Source organism: Balaenoptera borealis (genome assembly GCF_965194805.1).
Source record: "Balaenoptera borealis genome assembly, chromosome: 13".
Taxonomy (NCBI): domain Eukaryota; kingdom Metazoa; phylum Chordata; class Mammalia; order Artiodactyla; family Balaenopteridae; genus Balaenoptera; species Balaenoptera borealis.
The window spans coordinates 62,922,748-62,940,391 of NC_138870.1; the positions used below are offsets into that span (position 1 = coordinate 62,922,748).

At 35.0% G+C, this 17,644-nt stretch overlaps 2 long non-coding RNA genes across 2 annotated transcripts in view; one reads left to right on the plus strand and one right to left on the minus strand.

The window, feature by feature from the left end:
- Positions 1-17,644, minus strand: part of LOC309609807 — a 76,088-nt gene that overhangs the window by 56,165 nt on the left and 2,279 nt on the right. The gene's annotated exons all lie outside the window — the stretch shown is intronic.
- Positions 850-16,570, plus strand: LOC309609813. Its single transcript, XR_014233598.1, has 2 exons — positions 850-4,100; positions 4,417-16,570. It is a non-coding gene; the product is annotated as an uncharacterized lncRNA (long non-coding RNA).

Here is a 17,644-nt window from a genome sequence, read left to right on the forward strand (position 1 = left end):
TGCGTGGGTTTATCTCTGGGCTTTCTATCTTGTTCCATTGATCTATGTTTCTGTTTTTGTGCCAGTACCATATTGTCTGGATTACTGTAGCTTTGTAGTATAGTCTGAAGTCAGGGAGTCTGATTCCTCCAGCTCCATTTTTTTCCCTCAAGACTGCTTTGGCTATTCGGGGTCTTTTGTGTCTCCATACAAATTTTAAGATGATTTGTTCTAGCTCCGTAAAATATGCCATTGGTAATTTGATAGGGATTGCATTGAATCTGCAGATTGCTTTGGATAGTATAGTCATTTTCACAATGTTGATTCTTCCAATCCAAGAACATGGTATATCTCTCCATCTGTTGGTATCATCTTTAATTTCTTTCATCAGTATCTTATAGTTTTCTGCATATAGGTCTTTTGTCTCCCTAGGTAGGTTTATTTCTAGGTATTTTATTCTTTTTGTTGCAATGGTAAATGGGAGTGTTTCCATAATTTCTCTTTCAGATTTTTCATCATTAGTGTATAGGAATGCAAGAGATTTCTGTGCATTAATTTTGTATCCTGCAACTTTACCATATTCATTAATTAGCTCTAGCAGTTTTCTGGTGGCAGTTTTAGGATTCTCTATGTATAGTATCATGTCATCTGCAAACAGTGACAGTTTTACTTCTTCTTTTCCAATTTGTATTCCTTTTATTTCTTTTTCTTCTCTGATTGCCGTGGCTAGGACTTCCAGAACTATGTTGAATAATAGTGGTGAGAGTGGACATCCTTGTCTCGTTCCTGATCTTAGAGGAAATGCTTTCAGATTTTCACCGTTGAGAATGATGTTTGCTGTGAGTTTGTCATATATGGTCTTTATTATGTTGAGGTAGGTTCCCTCTATGCCCACTTTCCAGAGAGTTTTTATCATAAATGGGTGTTGAATTTTGTCAAAAGCTTTTTCTGCATCTATTGAGATGATCATATGGTTTTTCTTCTTCAATTTGTTAATATGGTGTATCACATTGATTGATTTGCGTATATTGAAGAATCCTTGCATCCCTGGGATAAATCCTACTTGATCGTGGTGTATGATCCTTTTAATGTGTTATTGGATTCTGTTTGCTAGTATTTTATTGAGGATTTTTGCATCTATATTCATCAGTGATATTGGTCTGTAATTTTCTTTTTTTGTAGTGTCTTTGTCTGGTTTTGGTATCAGGGTGATGGTGGCCTCATAGAATGAGTTTGGGAGTGTTCCTCTGCAATTTTTTGGAAGAGTTTGAGAAGGATGGGTGTTAGCTCTTCTCTAAATGTTTAATAGAATTCACCTGTGAAGCCATCTGGTCCTGGGCTTTTCTTTGTTGAAAGATTTTTAATCACAGTTTCGATTTCAGTGCTTGTGACTTGACTGTTTATATTTTCTATTTCTTCCTGGTTCAGTCTCAGAAGGTTGTGCTTTTCTAAGAATTTGTGCATTTCTTCCAGGTTTTCCATTTTATTAGTATATAGTTGCTTGTAGTGGTCTCTCATGATCCTTTGTATTTCTGCAGTGTTGTTTGTTACTTCTCCTTTTTCATTTCTAACTCTATTGATTTGAGCCTTCTCCCTTTTCCCTTTTTTTAATTGACAAAATTTCACCCCAAAGAAATGTGATGCTAATGTCACTCTTTGCTTCATTTTGAATATTGATTTGGTAATCTTTATATTCTAAATAGAAATGTTCTGCATTTTCTGTATTCTACCTTCTAAGAGGGCAGAAAGGAAAATGCCATCATTACTTAGAAGTAATGTATCTCTTCATTCATTAATTTAGAATAATTGTTCAGTATTATTAAGAGACACTTTATTATAATGGCAATAAAGGTCCCAGTATAAATCTAATACTCAAACTAGAAAAAAATCTATAATAAATCAATGAAAGATTTTTTCACCTCAGACAGTCTGACACATGAGCCCATGTGTTCCAACAGTACATTAAACTTTCACTATTATATAAAATTTATATACATTCTTATAGCATCATCTAGTTCTTTATAATTTGTTTGTGAATAGTATAAAAAAATACAATAAATCCAAAAAGTCCCAAAGAATTTTTATTATCTATTTTTTAAATTACCAAAATTTTCTTCACTTTTGGGTAATTAATTATCATGGACTTATTATACATTCTTATTGACTTTCACAATTTTCATATTCTTTCTAGGAAATACTTGCCAGTACATGATTCCCCTCAGACTACTAAGAAGATGAATTTCTCTTTTCCTGGCCTAGTGTTGCAGAATAGCTTCTATGGGCAAACTTGAAGCTTTTGTAATTATTCAATTCCATAATTCCTTAGTAAAAAAGCATGTTTCATTCAATATAAACCGTTTTTAAAATACGGTGTTTAAGGTAGAGTCATTTAGTGTGTAATTGTATGGATAAATATGAAATAATGGAAATAATTCTAATTGTCCAGTCCTGTGAACCCAGTATACGGGTACAACAGTTTTCTCATAATAGTGTTGAGGAGAGCATATTACATCTAGATTCTGAAACATTTTCTTCCAAACAATAGTATGAACAGAGGTCTGATTTATTTCAAAATGAAGAGCCTTCCCAAGAGAAATACTTCCATAAAGCTTTATCTTTTTGGTGAAGATAGATAAAGACACAGATAGATAGAAAATGATATGAAGAAATTTTTTTAAATAAGAAAAATAAAACTAGGATCTTGCAATTCTCAACATGATGGGAAAACTGTGCCCTTAGAGCTGTGCTGAAGCCTACAGCAATGCCTTTTAACTCGAGCCCACCTTCCAAATATTCTTGCCAAAATAAAAATGAAGTTATCCAACACAGGAATGAAAAAACAATTCCTCCAAGAAACTGTGTCAATTATCCAATAATAGGAGCTAGGAACTGGACAAGATATATGAAACAACTTTTTTCAGACACTGGACAAAATGCAACTCAGAACTCTAATCCTTGAGCTAAGAAAAACAAATGAGATGATCGCTATGGTCACCCTGTCTTTCTGCCTACAGCCACATTCCAGACCACGTGAAGGCAAAGGGAATCCAAGCAGAGCATAGTTGTATCACTGAATTTAGGAGATAGAGAATCTAGTTTGGGAAGGCTGAGAAGAGCTTCAGAAATTTGAATAGAGGTTGCCTTGAGTCTTTGGATGAACACTAAGCTGTGCATGACCAGGTTTAAACTCCATAAGGCTCATCAAAGAATACCATGGAGCTGTAAACTTAGCAATTCCCAAGGCTCTCACAGGACAGAGAGATACTCAAATTCCAAACAGAGTAGAGAAACTTTAGTGAGTAACCAAGCATTCATTAGAGACCCAAGAAGGCCATACTTTAGTAATACTTTAGTTAGGGGTTACAGCTATTCTAGATGCATCCTAACAAATGTTAAAATCTTCAAAAAAGCAAGTTGACCCAAGATTAACTTAAATTATTGTAAAACAAAACAAAATGCCCAAAATCTTTAAAGAAGAGCAACCAAATCCAGACATCAGAAAATTTAATATTTACAATACCTAGCATACAATAGAACCTTATTAGACAAGGCAAAAAGCAGGAAAATGTGAGCAATAACCAGGAGAATGACCAATCATTAGAAATAGACACAGACGTGACAACAATGGTAGAATTAACAGATAGTTTTAAAAAACTATCATAGTTATGTTTAAGAACTTAAAGCAAAATATGAATATAATGAGAAGCAAAATATATTTATAAAACCAAATGGAACTTTTAGAGATGAAAAATACCTGAAAAAAAATTTACTGGATGGGTTTAATATCAGATTAGACACTGTAGAAAAAAATAAAAGACTCTCCAAAGGTAAACATAAAGAAAAAAATTAAAAGGTTGAAAAAGTAAAAAGAGCCTAAGTGGCATGTAGAACAATATCAAGCAGTCTAAAATTCTGTGGTTGGAATCACAGAAGGAGAGGAAGGAGATTCGATGGTGAAAATATTTGAAGAAATAATTTTACATTCAGAGGATTAGATTTCTATCGACTTCTTTTCAGATATAATGCAAACCAGAAGAAAATGGAATAGATTTATAATGCTGAAAGAAAACAACATTAAATTAAAATTTAATATCCAGCAAAAATACTTTTAAGAAATAAAGGTGTGGGCTTCCCTGGTGGCGCAGTGGTTCAGAATCTGCCTGCCAATGCAGGGGACACGGGTTCGAGCCCTGGTCTGGGAAGATCCCACATGCCGCGGAGCAACTGGGCCCGTGAGCCACAACTACTGAGCCTGCGCGTCTGGAGCCTGTGCTCCGCAACGAGAGGCCGCAATAGCGAGAGGTGCGGTGCGCGCACCGTGATGAAGAGTGGCCCTCGCTTGCCACAACTAGAGAAAGCCCTCGCACAGAAACGAAGACCCAACACAGCCGTAAATAAATAAATTAATTAATTAAAAAAAAAAAAAAAGAAATAAAGGTGATATAGAGACATTTTCAGAAAAAACAAAAGATGAGAGAATTAATCGCCAACAGCCTTGCACTACAAGGTGTGCTAAAAGGAAGTCTTCTGGTTGAAGCAAAATAATTCCAGATAGAAGATCAGATCTACACCAAAAAAATTTAAAATTCCAAAAATGCTAAATTAAAAATAAGACTTTCGTTTCCTGTTTTATAATTTATTTAAAAGATAATAAAACATCTGCTATTTTGCACATTCACCACAAAAGTTTATCATTAAGTGGAAACTGGAAAGAGAGTGTTTAGTTTAAAATATGCAAGTTTCAATATCAGAAACAACCAAGCAAAATCTGACTTCATGGACTTGGTCAGGCTATCTTAAGTGGAGGAAAAGTAAAAAGAAAAATTAAGACAGGAATTAATTTGCAAATTTTGAAAACCAAAACTCAAGTCTTTTCACAACATGGCCTCAAACTAATTTTGTAGAGTTATTCCTCACCATTTCCCAACATGTTATAGAGAGTTCATGCCTTCTGTATTGTTTTTATTGGTTATACTTTCTCAGCACTTCTTGATATTCTCACTACTTAGAATGAAAATTTCACTAGCTCAACAACCTTTAAATGTCTCCTCTTAGCCCAAACCTATCTATTATTTGAGGTCTGTTACAAAAGTGACTTCCTCCATGGAGCCTTTCTTAATTCTCCTTGACAAAAATAATAACCTCTTCTTTGAACCTCATGATACATTGTAAGAAACTCTTATACACATGATCTGTGTTTATATTACTTTTGTGCTCAGCTTATCTTCATTGGTCAGGCACAAGCAGAGAATGCACCTTTCTTCCTGTGGTATCATCTATCTCATGCAAGATAAAAAGGGAATTAACATTTACTGAGTACCTACAATGTATCTTCAGGGAACTAATCATTTGAGAAATACTTATCTCTACCACAACCCAAAGAAATGGGAATTAATATTCCTGTTTTACACATGATGAAATAAAACCTGTGTAGCTTGTCCAATATCACATAAATACTAAGGCAAAGCCAGAAAGATAACCTATGATTCTATGACTACGAAGCATACTTATTTCACTAAATATTCTATACAATTAACTGGCAAAAATAAATACAAACTGAACAGTTTCAGTTCAGGTAAGTTGTTAATGTACTAAGTATTTCAAAGATAAAAAGAAGGAAGGAAGGAAGGAAGGGGGTGAAGGGAAGGAAAGAAGGGGGAAGGGAGAGAGGAAAAAGAAAGTAAGAAAAGAAAGAAAGGAGGAGGGAGAGAGGGAGGAAAATGGCAGAAGTGGAGGCAGATGCTAACACGTATTCGAAGCAGAAATGCCGAGCATTTTCGTTTAGAACATTTCATATAGAACACCCAAGGGAGTACAAAAGGATAAATCAAAGTAACTTTCAGCTCAATACAAGACAGCCATCTTCTAGGAAAAATAATAAAAAAGCCAAGCTACTACTAAAACTGATCATTGTAAAGAGATAAAATTTCTATTGATTTAGATTTCTTAGAGTTAGAGCAAGTACCACAAATAAACGATGCCCTGAATTGCTGTTGGCAACTCCAAAAGCCATCTTATGAATGCCTGAACAAGAAAATATATTTCTTTCAAGTAGATCAACTTTCTTCAACAGATGTTGCATATGTATATAATTAGATCTACATCCTTGGAATTAGCATGATGATGATGAGAGGACTTTTATTTTGTTAATAATATAAACACATTAGTTAAAGCCTTAGTTACTACAAAAATGTCAGGAACACTTTCATGCTATGAAGCCTCAAAGAATATAATTTCTTGCTCAATGACAGTAATTTTTTAGATAAATAAAGCCATGGTCTCCACCTGTTCTTTTAAACATATGGTTTGGAGCAAGTATCGCATAAGTTGTTAAAATAGTCACAAGTATTATTTGTGTATATAATCTATGTCTATTTATGTGTGTATACATATATTTACAAAAACATACATATATATATAAATGTAGAATAAATCTATTTACAAATACCTCTGAATCTTGCTACAGAACAATATAAAAATGCTGGAGATTACCTACATTGATAGATACATATCACTGCCAATAAAAATAGTTGCATGATTCACTAACATAGTTCAAAAAGTAGAATGCGCAGGTGTTATTAACCTCCATTTTGTTCACATTAAGTCACAGATGTGCATTGTGATGACCACCACCAATGCTCTGTAGAAATGTGTCAAGTGCTTAGGCATATGAAGTTAATATCTAAAAGATGTATACATCTCATAAAAATACACATGTAAATCTCTCCCTGAAGGACATTAACAGAGTTTCTCCAATATGAAATTTTAGGATATTGAACCATTTAAAAAATGTATTTACTAAGGCTCTCTCTTCAACATACATTCCAAAGTGGTTCATAATAACAATAATTAAAATTTAAAACAATGATGATCTTCAATAATAGGAAGGAATTATTGCAGTAATAATCTGTGGAAGATAACTTCAAACAGCTAATAGCAAAGGCAAAATTACAGGGACTGAATAATAGTAGTAATCAAATGAACAATTTCTCTACTAAAAATGCTTATTTCACGGCAGCCTGGTTAATTAATATTGTTGGCTGCAAATCAATTAAAAAAACAAACAAGTATATTAGCTAAAATAAGTAAGCAGAACACCTTTCAAAATAACTGAGAAAAATATCCCTGAGCATCACACAAAATACTCAGTTGATAAATATTTGTGGAAACAAATCTCAATCAGGTAAGTAGATAAGAGATTTAGATGCAGTGGTGAATTATGAATCATAATGCTAATTGATATAGTTTGCATCACATCACAAATATTACCTAATGTTTAAACTCCATGAGATCAGTGACTTTGTTTACCACTACATTCACAGATCTAGCACTTGTGCATTGTAGGTGTTATTTGTTGAGTAAGTGGATTAGAAGATGAAAAATCTCTTCTGAAAATATCTCTTGCAATAGGAAGATCCATATTTACTCCTTTTCTGTAAATAATATGCACTTACTCTTAGTCTTTTTCTGTAATCTCTTAATGAGTCCATGTCTTACAAGGACATTTTCCAAGGTAAAGGGGCAGAAATATCGCTAAATTGCTAATAAGGTGCCTAGCAGATTACTTTTTTTACTTTTTACTTCATTTCATTGAACAGCATGTAGCCCAGAAGGAATTGGAAAGCTTAACATATGGGTTAAATGTTCCTTTTGATGTTTCACTGTGGCACTGCACAGTAAAGTTTTATAGGTTCCAAGAAAACAAATGAAAACAGTAATTCAGACTATGGTCTAACTATCTGTATAACCTTACTTTTTGTTCTCATTTATGGCATAGCCATCTTGGGAATTCTTATTACAAAATTTAATTGCTGAAGCAACAGAGCAATTCAGAAGCAAAGCTGTTCAACCCATCAAAAAGGTTTGTGTTGCAGAGGGCAGAGGAAAGGCAGGAACTTCTTTACGTTCATTCATATGGTCTTAAGAACTGACACACTCTGTCTGGTATCATAAATTCCTTGCCACTAGAGCCAACAGAGGTCTTATGTTAAACCAGGTTAGTTCTCTTACCTGTTCAAAAATGTCCCTAGCCCCAGCTCTAATATGTATGCTCCAGATTTCATGAAAAATGAGTTGTCAAAGCTACCATCTCCTTGAATATGATAAATAGGCAAGAGATGAATACTGGGACTTCCCTGGTGATGCAGTGGTTAAGAATCCGCCTGCCAATGCAGGGGACACGGATTCGAGCCCTGGTCCAGGAAGATCCCACAGGCTGCAGAGCAACTAAGCCCATGCACCACAAGTACTGAGCCTAGGCTCTAGAGCCTGCGAGCCACACCTACTGAAGCCTGCGAGCCACACCTACTGAAGACCACGCGCCTAGAGCCCGTACTCTGCAACAAGAGAAGCCACTGCAATGAGAAGCCCGTGCACCGCAACGGAGAGTAGCCTCCGCTGGCCACAACTGGAGAAAGCAAGAGGGCAGCAACGAAGACCCAACGCAGCCAAAAATAAATAAATAAACAAACAAACAAATAAATAAAAATAAAATTTAAAAGAAGATGAATACTGTCAATGATTATGGGATTAAAATTTTTTTTCTAAAAAGAATATTAAAAAGGTCTTAGAAGAATTCTGTCCTAAAAAGAAAAAAAAAAGAAATAACAGACTCAAATTAAGATAAGTGGGTAAAGACATTCATCACTGAAGTTAAGGGGCAGAACAAGAAAAGTGATGACTGCAGGAGGAGAAGCGCAAGTAAAATAAAAATACAAAGGTAAATTTTTGATTCAGTATCTTGTAACTAGCTAGCTCTAGCTCATATGTGTAAAAACAACGTGGGAGAGACCAGGATAAATGTGGTGATCTATGGTGCTTGGTTCTGGAACTTCAAAATTCTTCAGTATTTTTTAATGCTTCGATTAGATGTGAAGGGCAACAAGTGGTACAGTAAGTGTTAGGGTTGAATGAAGAAATTATGTTATATGTATTATCCAGGACACATATAAAACTTCCTCCGATTTCTCTTTTTAAAAATCAATATTCCAGGTCATGTGAAATAAAATTACTGGGATAGACTCCCAGTTGGCATTCTGGTTTTCTATTCCTGGATTGGAAATGTCAGGGCTGAGCTATGTGTTGAGTCTTGTCTGCTTCTCTCTATGAATAAGAGAATAGTATAAAGAAAACAGCTTTCTTGAAGTTAATGGAAAGGAAAGGTGATTAAAGAAAGCAACCCAGGAAGGAACAGCCCAGGTTCCTGAGATCTACACAGAGAACAGTAAACAACCAAGGTGTCACCATCTCCAGTTACAGGAAACACAGCCTGTTGCCAAAGATTCCAAGGATGATTCAGATCCTTTGGGAGAATTCAGTCTTTGAATAAAGAAAATATTGCTCTATCTTTTGAGTTATTTGATACATATAATCTCAGCTTTGAGGCATAGAACAGTCATATAATCCTGGATTTTCTGAGTCAGTGCCAAATTAAAATTTTCTGTTGTTGATGTGCGTGCCCTAGATTTGGACTCAGGAAATAATGTCCCCTTGAACCTGACATCACTGGCATTAAAAAAGCCCTACCTTAACTCAGTCAGGGCAGGGAAAGGAAGAAGGGGTTTTCTTAGAGTTCTAAGTCCCACACCAATTTTTAGCTTCTTAAAAGAAAGGACGCAGACTTTGAAATATCAAAGAGATCAGGATAGTGAAGAGGTTGGCAGAGAATGTGGATTATTTTTAGATAAAGAATATTTGCATACCTTTATCTTATTTATTATCATTGGAGCAGTTAGAAAAGACCCTAAAGTAACCGTAGAAATTGAGAACAGACATAATATAAATGCACCTGCTTTTATCTCTTCCATTCACTTGTTATACTGTGTGCATGTATGTGTGTGTATGTGTGTTTTCTCAGCATTTCCCCCACTATATTGTGAGCGTTTTTAGGGTAGGGGTATATTTTTAATATCTTTATGTTCTAGAGGCTGACTTAGAATAGGTATTTAATAAACGCATATTTGTTGCATCAATGCATGCATACTTGAATGAATGAATGCTATTCCCAAGACAGAAAAATTAAATAAAACAACAGTTACGTTCGTTTTAGCTAACATGCTTAAATACCGTGGTGAAGAAGATAAAATCTTGGCTTTTAAATTGGAATGTAATTCATTTCTCTAGCTCGGATGTAGGAAGCAGTAGGGGTCTAGGCTTGGAATCGTTGCCTAGCTTATCACTGCTCATCACTAATAAGGAAAGGTCTCCTAAACCACTGTAGCACAGAATTTATTTTCTAGCTCAGGTACAGTTAATTCTTAATTATTTAATTCAGTTTCGTGATCTGGTTTATGACTAGCTGTGGACTACAGGGCTTGCCTACGAGGAACGTAGAGCAAGCAATATTCTCTATTTGCCTTATTCAGTCAAGCCTTTGCACCCCTCTCTGCTACACTCAGTGCTGAAAACGTAAAGCTGAGTCAGCTTTTTAAAGGAAGAGGTGAAAAGAAAGGCATATGGAAAACATGGAGCCAAAAAACCTGCTTGTCTGGAAGCAGGTCAGGTATGGGGAAAAGCCACATGAAGCAAAGATGGCCACTCTGCATGATTCTGGGAGCTAATTTCACCCAATGGAACTGTGTCTCTCACTTAGCTTAAAACCTGGAGAAGCTTGCATTGCTTATACCAACTCAAGGCCTTCAGACATGGGTGTATCTGACAGACGTGTTTTCTTAGGTCTATTCACTATTGGCCTTCATAGTATTTTAGAACTACGGTTTATCAACAATTACGATTTGGATTTGGGATACTTCACAAACAAAATGTGTAAGTCTACATTTCTTGAAAAATTGGAAGTTGTGGCAACACTGGTTGATTACAGTTTGTGCTTTGTAGTAACCACTTTAGATAATAAAATATTCTCCACTCCACCACAATCCTCATCACTCCTAAATAATCAAGTGACTGTCAGGTCAGAACTCCTTTCTGGTATACGAAGGTAAGATTGAGGCAGTGGTATGCTGGAGCTGGCTAGTTCTGGCTCAAAAGAAAGAGTATGCATGTCTCTTCCAAATTTCAAGTTCAATGGCACCTTGCTGGTAGCTTGAACGGTCAGGTTCTTTAGCCAACCTTGGAGACCAGTTGTTAAACATTTATCAGTGCACCACTGGACTGAGGTGAAATGAAGAGCAGCTGTAATTCACAAAGCCTCTTCAGTTAACATATGTTACCTGCTTTATAGAAAAAAAAATCACAATCCACAATAAAAATATACTGAATCTATCATGATTGACCTCTATACTTATTTTTTAAGCATAATATCAAATGGTCCATTCCAGCCCTACTGAACTGTTTGCTATATCTAAGATGCAACACCATTTTTTCTTTGTTTCTTTGTAAATATTGTTCCCTTTTTCTGGAATAACCTTTCCATCTTCTCCATCTGACAAGTGCCTACCTGTCCTCTAAGATTCAACTCAGGTAACATCTTCTGCTGAGTTATCTCTTTAACTGGCTTCCATCTCTGTGCACTTGAACAGGGAGCACATTTCTCTAGTAGTTGTTCAATGTTTGGCCATTGCCTCTTTAATTGTCTCTCTCCACTCCTGGACTTTGTGCCACTTGAGAATAGAGCTTTGCTTTTTTTTTTTTTAATATGCTTATAGAAAGAGACCTGTTTTCCAGTAAACGTTCAATAAAAGTTCCTTAATTTTAATATTTAAGAATATGAATTTCTTTGTATTTTGAGACATTTAATGCCTGCTTGTTCTAGCTATTAGTACTTGCTGTCTGTTGATCAAAATGTGACTCTCAAGCCTGAAACATTGGAGATAAGGTATGGTGAGGGGTTAGAATGGCAGAGAAGAGAAATAGCGTGGGTCACCAAGACCACAAGGCTCTCAGTAACTGACTGAATCAGAACTCTAGCGCAAGGTTACTAACAACAAATCCAATCTTTCCACTGGTTCCCAGCTTTCCTTTAATCCTATTATTTAATCTTATTACTCCAGTGTTTTCTCCCCACTGCTAAATATTCCAGCACTGGTATTATCGTCTTCCTAAAGGCACTGAGATTCAATAAATAATGTAGATACCTAATTTTATAATTTAACACCTTAAATTTCTACTTATGAGTCAATTTCTACCATTCCTGGAGTTCCTCACAGACATCCCCTATCATCATCTTATCATTAAGATTTATTGATATCATTTCATTTACCAACTGCCCTTTTCAATTTCTGTCAGAGGCAGATGTTCAATCTGGCATCTTCCCCAGCTACAATCAATGTACATAATGCCACAGCTCCTTGATTGGCTTCAAAACATTTTCCTGTCTACAGACAGGAAAACAGTTTAAGGTTTCTGATGGCACATTTCAAGTGATGCTGCTTAATTCGTCTCCAGTTCTCAATATCTTGGTTGTTTTATACTGACCTTTAAAAATAGACTCTCTGATGTTGCAAGCTGAAAAGTGGTCCTAAAGAAAAGGAGATTAAAACCATGATGGTGTAATATAGATACTGGACATCCTATTGCACTATGAGTATTAAAATGAATACGTAGGAGAAAAATTTAGATGTTTTGGCCATGAGAAGTTAGATAACACCTGCTAGGTGATAAAGTTGTTTACTGTGATTGTTGTTACTTTCCTATTCAGTTTTTTTAAAAAACTGTTCTTAATGTAAAAAAGTAATGATTTTCTTGGCAGTACTTATATATGATATTCATGATCCATAAGAAAAATTATCAATTAAAGAAGAATGTTTTTAGAATAATTGTTATATGGATTCTCTTATGCTGAATTAAAACAAATTGCTCCAAATACACTTAACAAAATAAATGTCATTTATCCAAGACCTTTATAAATTTCTCAGTGTCTTTATTTTTAAAAATTTTTTAAATTTTACATATTTTATTTTATTTATTTTTTAAACATCTTTATTGGAATATAATTGCTTTACAATGTTGTGTTAGTTTCTGCTGTATAACAAAGTGAATCAGCTATACATATACATATATCCCCATATCTCCTCCCTCTTGCATCTCTCTCCACGTGAAAAATTAAAGAAAAAAAAAAGAAAAAGAAAAATAGGAATAAAAAAAATCATAGTGTTTTTAAATGATTTTACTTATAATAAAATGTGTAATCTATCTTCATTGAAATATTTCCATTAATATTTTCATATGAATGCTGTTGTTGTCACTTTTATCATTTTTTTGGTGTCCATTGATCAAGTACATACAGCAAAGCCAATGTTTTTGCCATTCTCCATTGAGTTTGGCTCTGCTCCGACTCTTCCTCCCTTCCCAACTTCTGAGACAATTAAACCAAGACTACCTAAAAACTTCAGTTGTAGTTGATGAATTCTGAAAATGGGGTGACTTTTAAGAGAACTTTTTCACAAAAATCATAATAGAAAACACACAAGTGATTTTTAAAAAAATTCCTCTAGCTTCTAGAGCTGTGTTCACTTTGCTCACTTGTTATAAATTGTTACTTTTTAAGTAGATTAAAGCAACCTGGTATTTGGTAAGTCTAATAGACTGGCTTTTAGGTTTCTACTGTTCTATTTAAAGGTATTTTAAAGAATTTTTAGCAGTATTTGTACCACAGGGGATCCAGGATATATTAGGAAGGTGGAATGAGGTAAGTGTTTCTCAAAGTGACAGTTATAAGTGAGTAAGACATAGGGAGATGAGTCACTTGGTCATCATATTGATCTGAATTCTTTGAGGACACAGATCATAAATTTGAAGGAGAAGGGCAACGCATTTCTGCAAATAGTGCATAAGTCTCTAAAATGCTCCTTGAAATAAATGGGACACAAAGGAGGTTGCTTTACCCTAAAATGATCTCACTTCCAATCTTAGCAGATTTCAGAATTCTTGAGACTTCTTGACTATCTTCTTAGATCAGTGTGTCTCTAAGGGGGTAGGCAATGGGGTATTGACTGGATGAGAATCAGAGGCCTTAAGCAAGTCACTCTAAGCAAGCAAGTTACTCGAGTATTAATTGTGCCATCTGTAAAATAGACCTTGTTGAAGAAAAATGTTCACAGATCTCAAAAATCCTGTGACATACAACAGTGCAATGCAGCCTCAAACCAAAAGCCATTCTATTTTCTTCATAGACAGCTGTCTCAGAAGCTAGTGGAAAATATTCCAGTAAAACATCTAGTAATTCCTGAAAATTCTGGTGCTGTATATACATTATGTTGTTATATGATAAGGCAGTAAGCATGTAGGTTAGGTCTCACTAAAATTTGTAATTGGTTTATTGCCAGAAGAAATTAGCAAACACATATAAATACACAAAATTTTGAATTTCATCTTTGCTACTTAAGATTTTCATTTTAGCTAACTAACCTTAGCCATCTCACAAAACTCCTCTGAGTTTCATTTTCTTCCTTCTATAAAGTGGAAAGAATAATCCCAAGTCTGATTATATCATGGGTTATTAAAAATAAATTAAACAAGGTAAAAAAACTAGCTATTATATTACCTAGGGATGACTTGTGTATATGAGTAGAAACCAAGAGTCTCTCATAAGCAGTGAATTGCTTTACTGGCATGCTCAGAAGAGGGGCTGATTTTTAAGTGAGATTCATTCATTCATTTACTCATTCAAGCCACACTGATATATTTCAAATATTATACCAAGGTGGAGGATACTGAGATACATAAAGCACATCCTGTACTTTCAAGATAGGCATAGTGCAGAGAGGGTTGTAGGCTCAGCTCCTTGTGGGCCACAGATATATTTTGTTTGTTAGCACAGTTTACTTAAAGTTTGATTTAGAAGACATTTTAATATACTCTCCAGTTAGCCACATGCTCAACCACTTCCTTTCTTCTTACATTAACCCACTTTATTCAAACGTAATATATGTATTTGCCTCCCAAAGTTCATGTGATAGAGGCGTGATACAGGCATGATACTCCTTGCCTTAGCCAAATGAGCACCGTAGTATAGATGCCTTATTAATTTTGTTGTTTGACCCTCAGGCTACTTTCAAGAATGCATGTTCCCACGCAAGCTGCTGGAATAACATTCAGATCATCTTTTCTTATATATGTGCCCCAAAAGCCTTTTTTTCCATTTTTCTTCTGGATTATGCATATCTCTAAATATTTCTTAGATTTGCTGTATTTCATTATAGTTTTGCTGAAACATAGTCCTGCCATACAGGGTATGCTTCTGTTACATCCTTCTGAGGCCTGTATTTCCCTCAAACTCAACAAAGTGAAATCTTCACTACTAGACTAGTTTACTCTTTAGTATTTGCTCCCTTTTCTGAATTCTTGTAGCATTCTTAATGCCTATACCAGTCATTTGGGAATGGAACCACATTTGGAAACATTTCTTTAGCTACTTCATATCTTTCTAAAACTGCTTTGTTTATTTTTTGAGAACAGGCACTGGGTGTTACATTCTCTTGTTTCCAGACCTTCTTCTAGTGAAATCTTGGTGAAGTATATTAACAAATAAGCAGTGAAGGATGACACAACTCAAAATGTTACCTCAAATACATAGGTCTAATAATGTACATGGTACAGTTATATGAAATATAAAATTATATACTATATATAGTAAAAATTACTCTTAATTCTCAGAAGCAACAGAATCAACTAAGAGTAACTTGTATGTATACTTTATTCATCCTTAAACACAAACAACAACCAAAAAAAAAAAAAAAAAGCTCCAAACTCTCATTCCATAGTTACCTGCAATAGCAATTATAATAATTTATCTGTGGTGCTATATTATACATTAGTTTTCCTGGAGGGCTAGCCCTATCTTCTGTTGCACTTGAGAACCTTTTGATTTTATGTATAAACTTATTTTTCTGAGGCTAAGTGTCTTTACTTTATAAAATCACACTTTAATGCCTCTGGAAATAAAGCTTGTTGTGAGAAACTATATGGAAACCTAGAGACTATTATCTTAATAGTTTAACCTAATACATAGGTATATAGTCCGCTGCTCCCTGAGTCTCCATGCAATTCCTAGGAGACTACATTACTTTGATGTGCAAGATTTTTAAGACTACATTTAACCATGCTTAGGCAAATCAGTTATCCTTTCTGGCTTTATACCGTGTAAGACTGGCCTCTTTTTGTAGACATTCATTTTTCTTTGATTTTCTTTAATGGCTCACTGCATGCTGGTCAGATATTCTCACAATGATTTCCAAGTAGAAAAAAATGTAGATTTGGGATCTTTTATAAATGTCCCCCAAATGGAATGATATTTTTATATATAAATTGAAAAGAATTAGCAGAAAGTGAAATTATTACGGAAGAAACACTGAACTTCAAATGAGAACATCAAAATTTGGCTTCCAGGGACTTCCCTGTTGGCGCAGTGGTTAAGAATCCGCCTGCCAATGCAGGCGACACAGGTTCAAGCCCTGGTCTGGAAAGATCCCACATGCCGTGGAGCAACTAAGCCCGCGAGCCACAACTACTGAGCCCACGTGCCACAACTACTGAAGCCTGCACACCTACAGCCTGTGCTCTGCAACAAGAGAAGCCACCTCAATGAGGAGACTGCATACGACAATGAAGAGTAGCCCCCGCTTGCAGCAACTAGAGAAAGCCCACACGCAGTAACTAAGACCCAATGCAGCCAAAAATAAATAAATAAATAAATTTATTTTTTAAAAAAATTGACTTCCACTTTTGTTAGTTAATAATGATACAACTTTGGTTGACTAACTTTTCTGAATTTAATTTTCCTATCCATGTAGTATGATAATTATAATCCTACCACTCATTAAGAGTAATTGAGAGGATCAAATAAAATATTTTAAGTGAAGAGATTTGCAAACTTTTAAACATTACACAAATGTCATAGTATAACTGTTAAGCATGAATAATGTTTGCTAGAGCCTCATACTTGGCACCATTAATTCTTGCATAGCCACAGGACAAGCCATTGTTGATGGAAATAATCAATAAACAATCTATAATAGGAATAGGAAAGAGTTTTATTTGAACCAAACTGAGGACAATAAGCCAGGAAGACACAGATTCAAGAAACTCTGGACTACAAAATGAGGGAGGCTTATAAAAGGCAAAACCTGCAAAATTATGTACACTAGTTTTCAAGAATTAGGATTGGAGCTGGCAAGACGTAAGGGTGTTTATTAAACAAGGATTGGTTGGGGTCCGAAATGGCTGCATAGTTACAAGGGGTGAACTTGAGAACATAAGCTTGCAGCTGGCAGCTGCTAGCAGATATTGTTTTAAGAATGCCTTGCCGTGTCCTTGAGTTTGATACAGTTCAGAAAGTTCACGTTCTCAGTGATGCAGGAACATGTCTGAAACCATATCCACAATGGCCACCCAGCTCCATTCTGAATGCCTGAACAAGTTACTCCATTTTGATTTTTAAATGCATTCTTTTCTTTAATCGTTAAAACAGATATACAATGAATGTTTAATAGGCTACAAAACAGGTTGTTCTAGTTGGCAAAAACTTTAAGTTAAAGCATGTATAATTCATAATGACTTCCCCATACCTCAGTAGGAGAAAATTCCTTCCATCACCACACGGTATGGAAGTTGAGTGTACTGACTGACCTGTGGAATTATGCAGAGTCAAAATACAGTTTTGAATACATGAGAAAGAGGCCAGAGTTAGATATTTAAATGGTGAATAATCAGAACAAAGTAATTTTGAGAATAAGTTCAAAACCAGGAAATTTCATGTGAGAAAGCAACA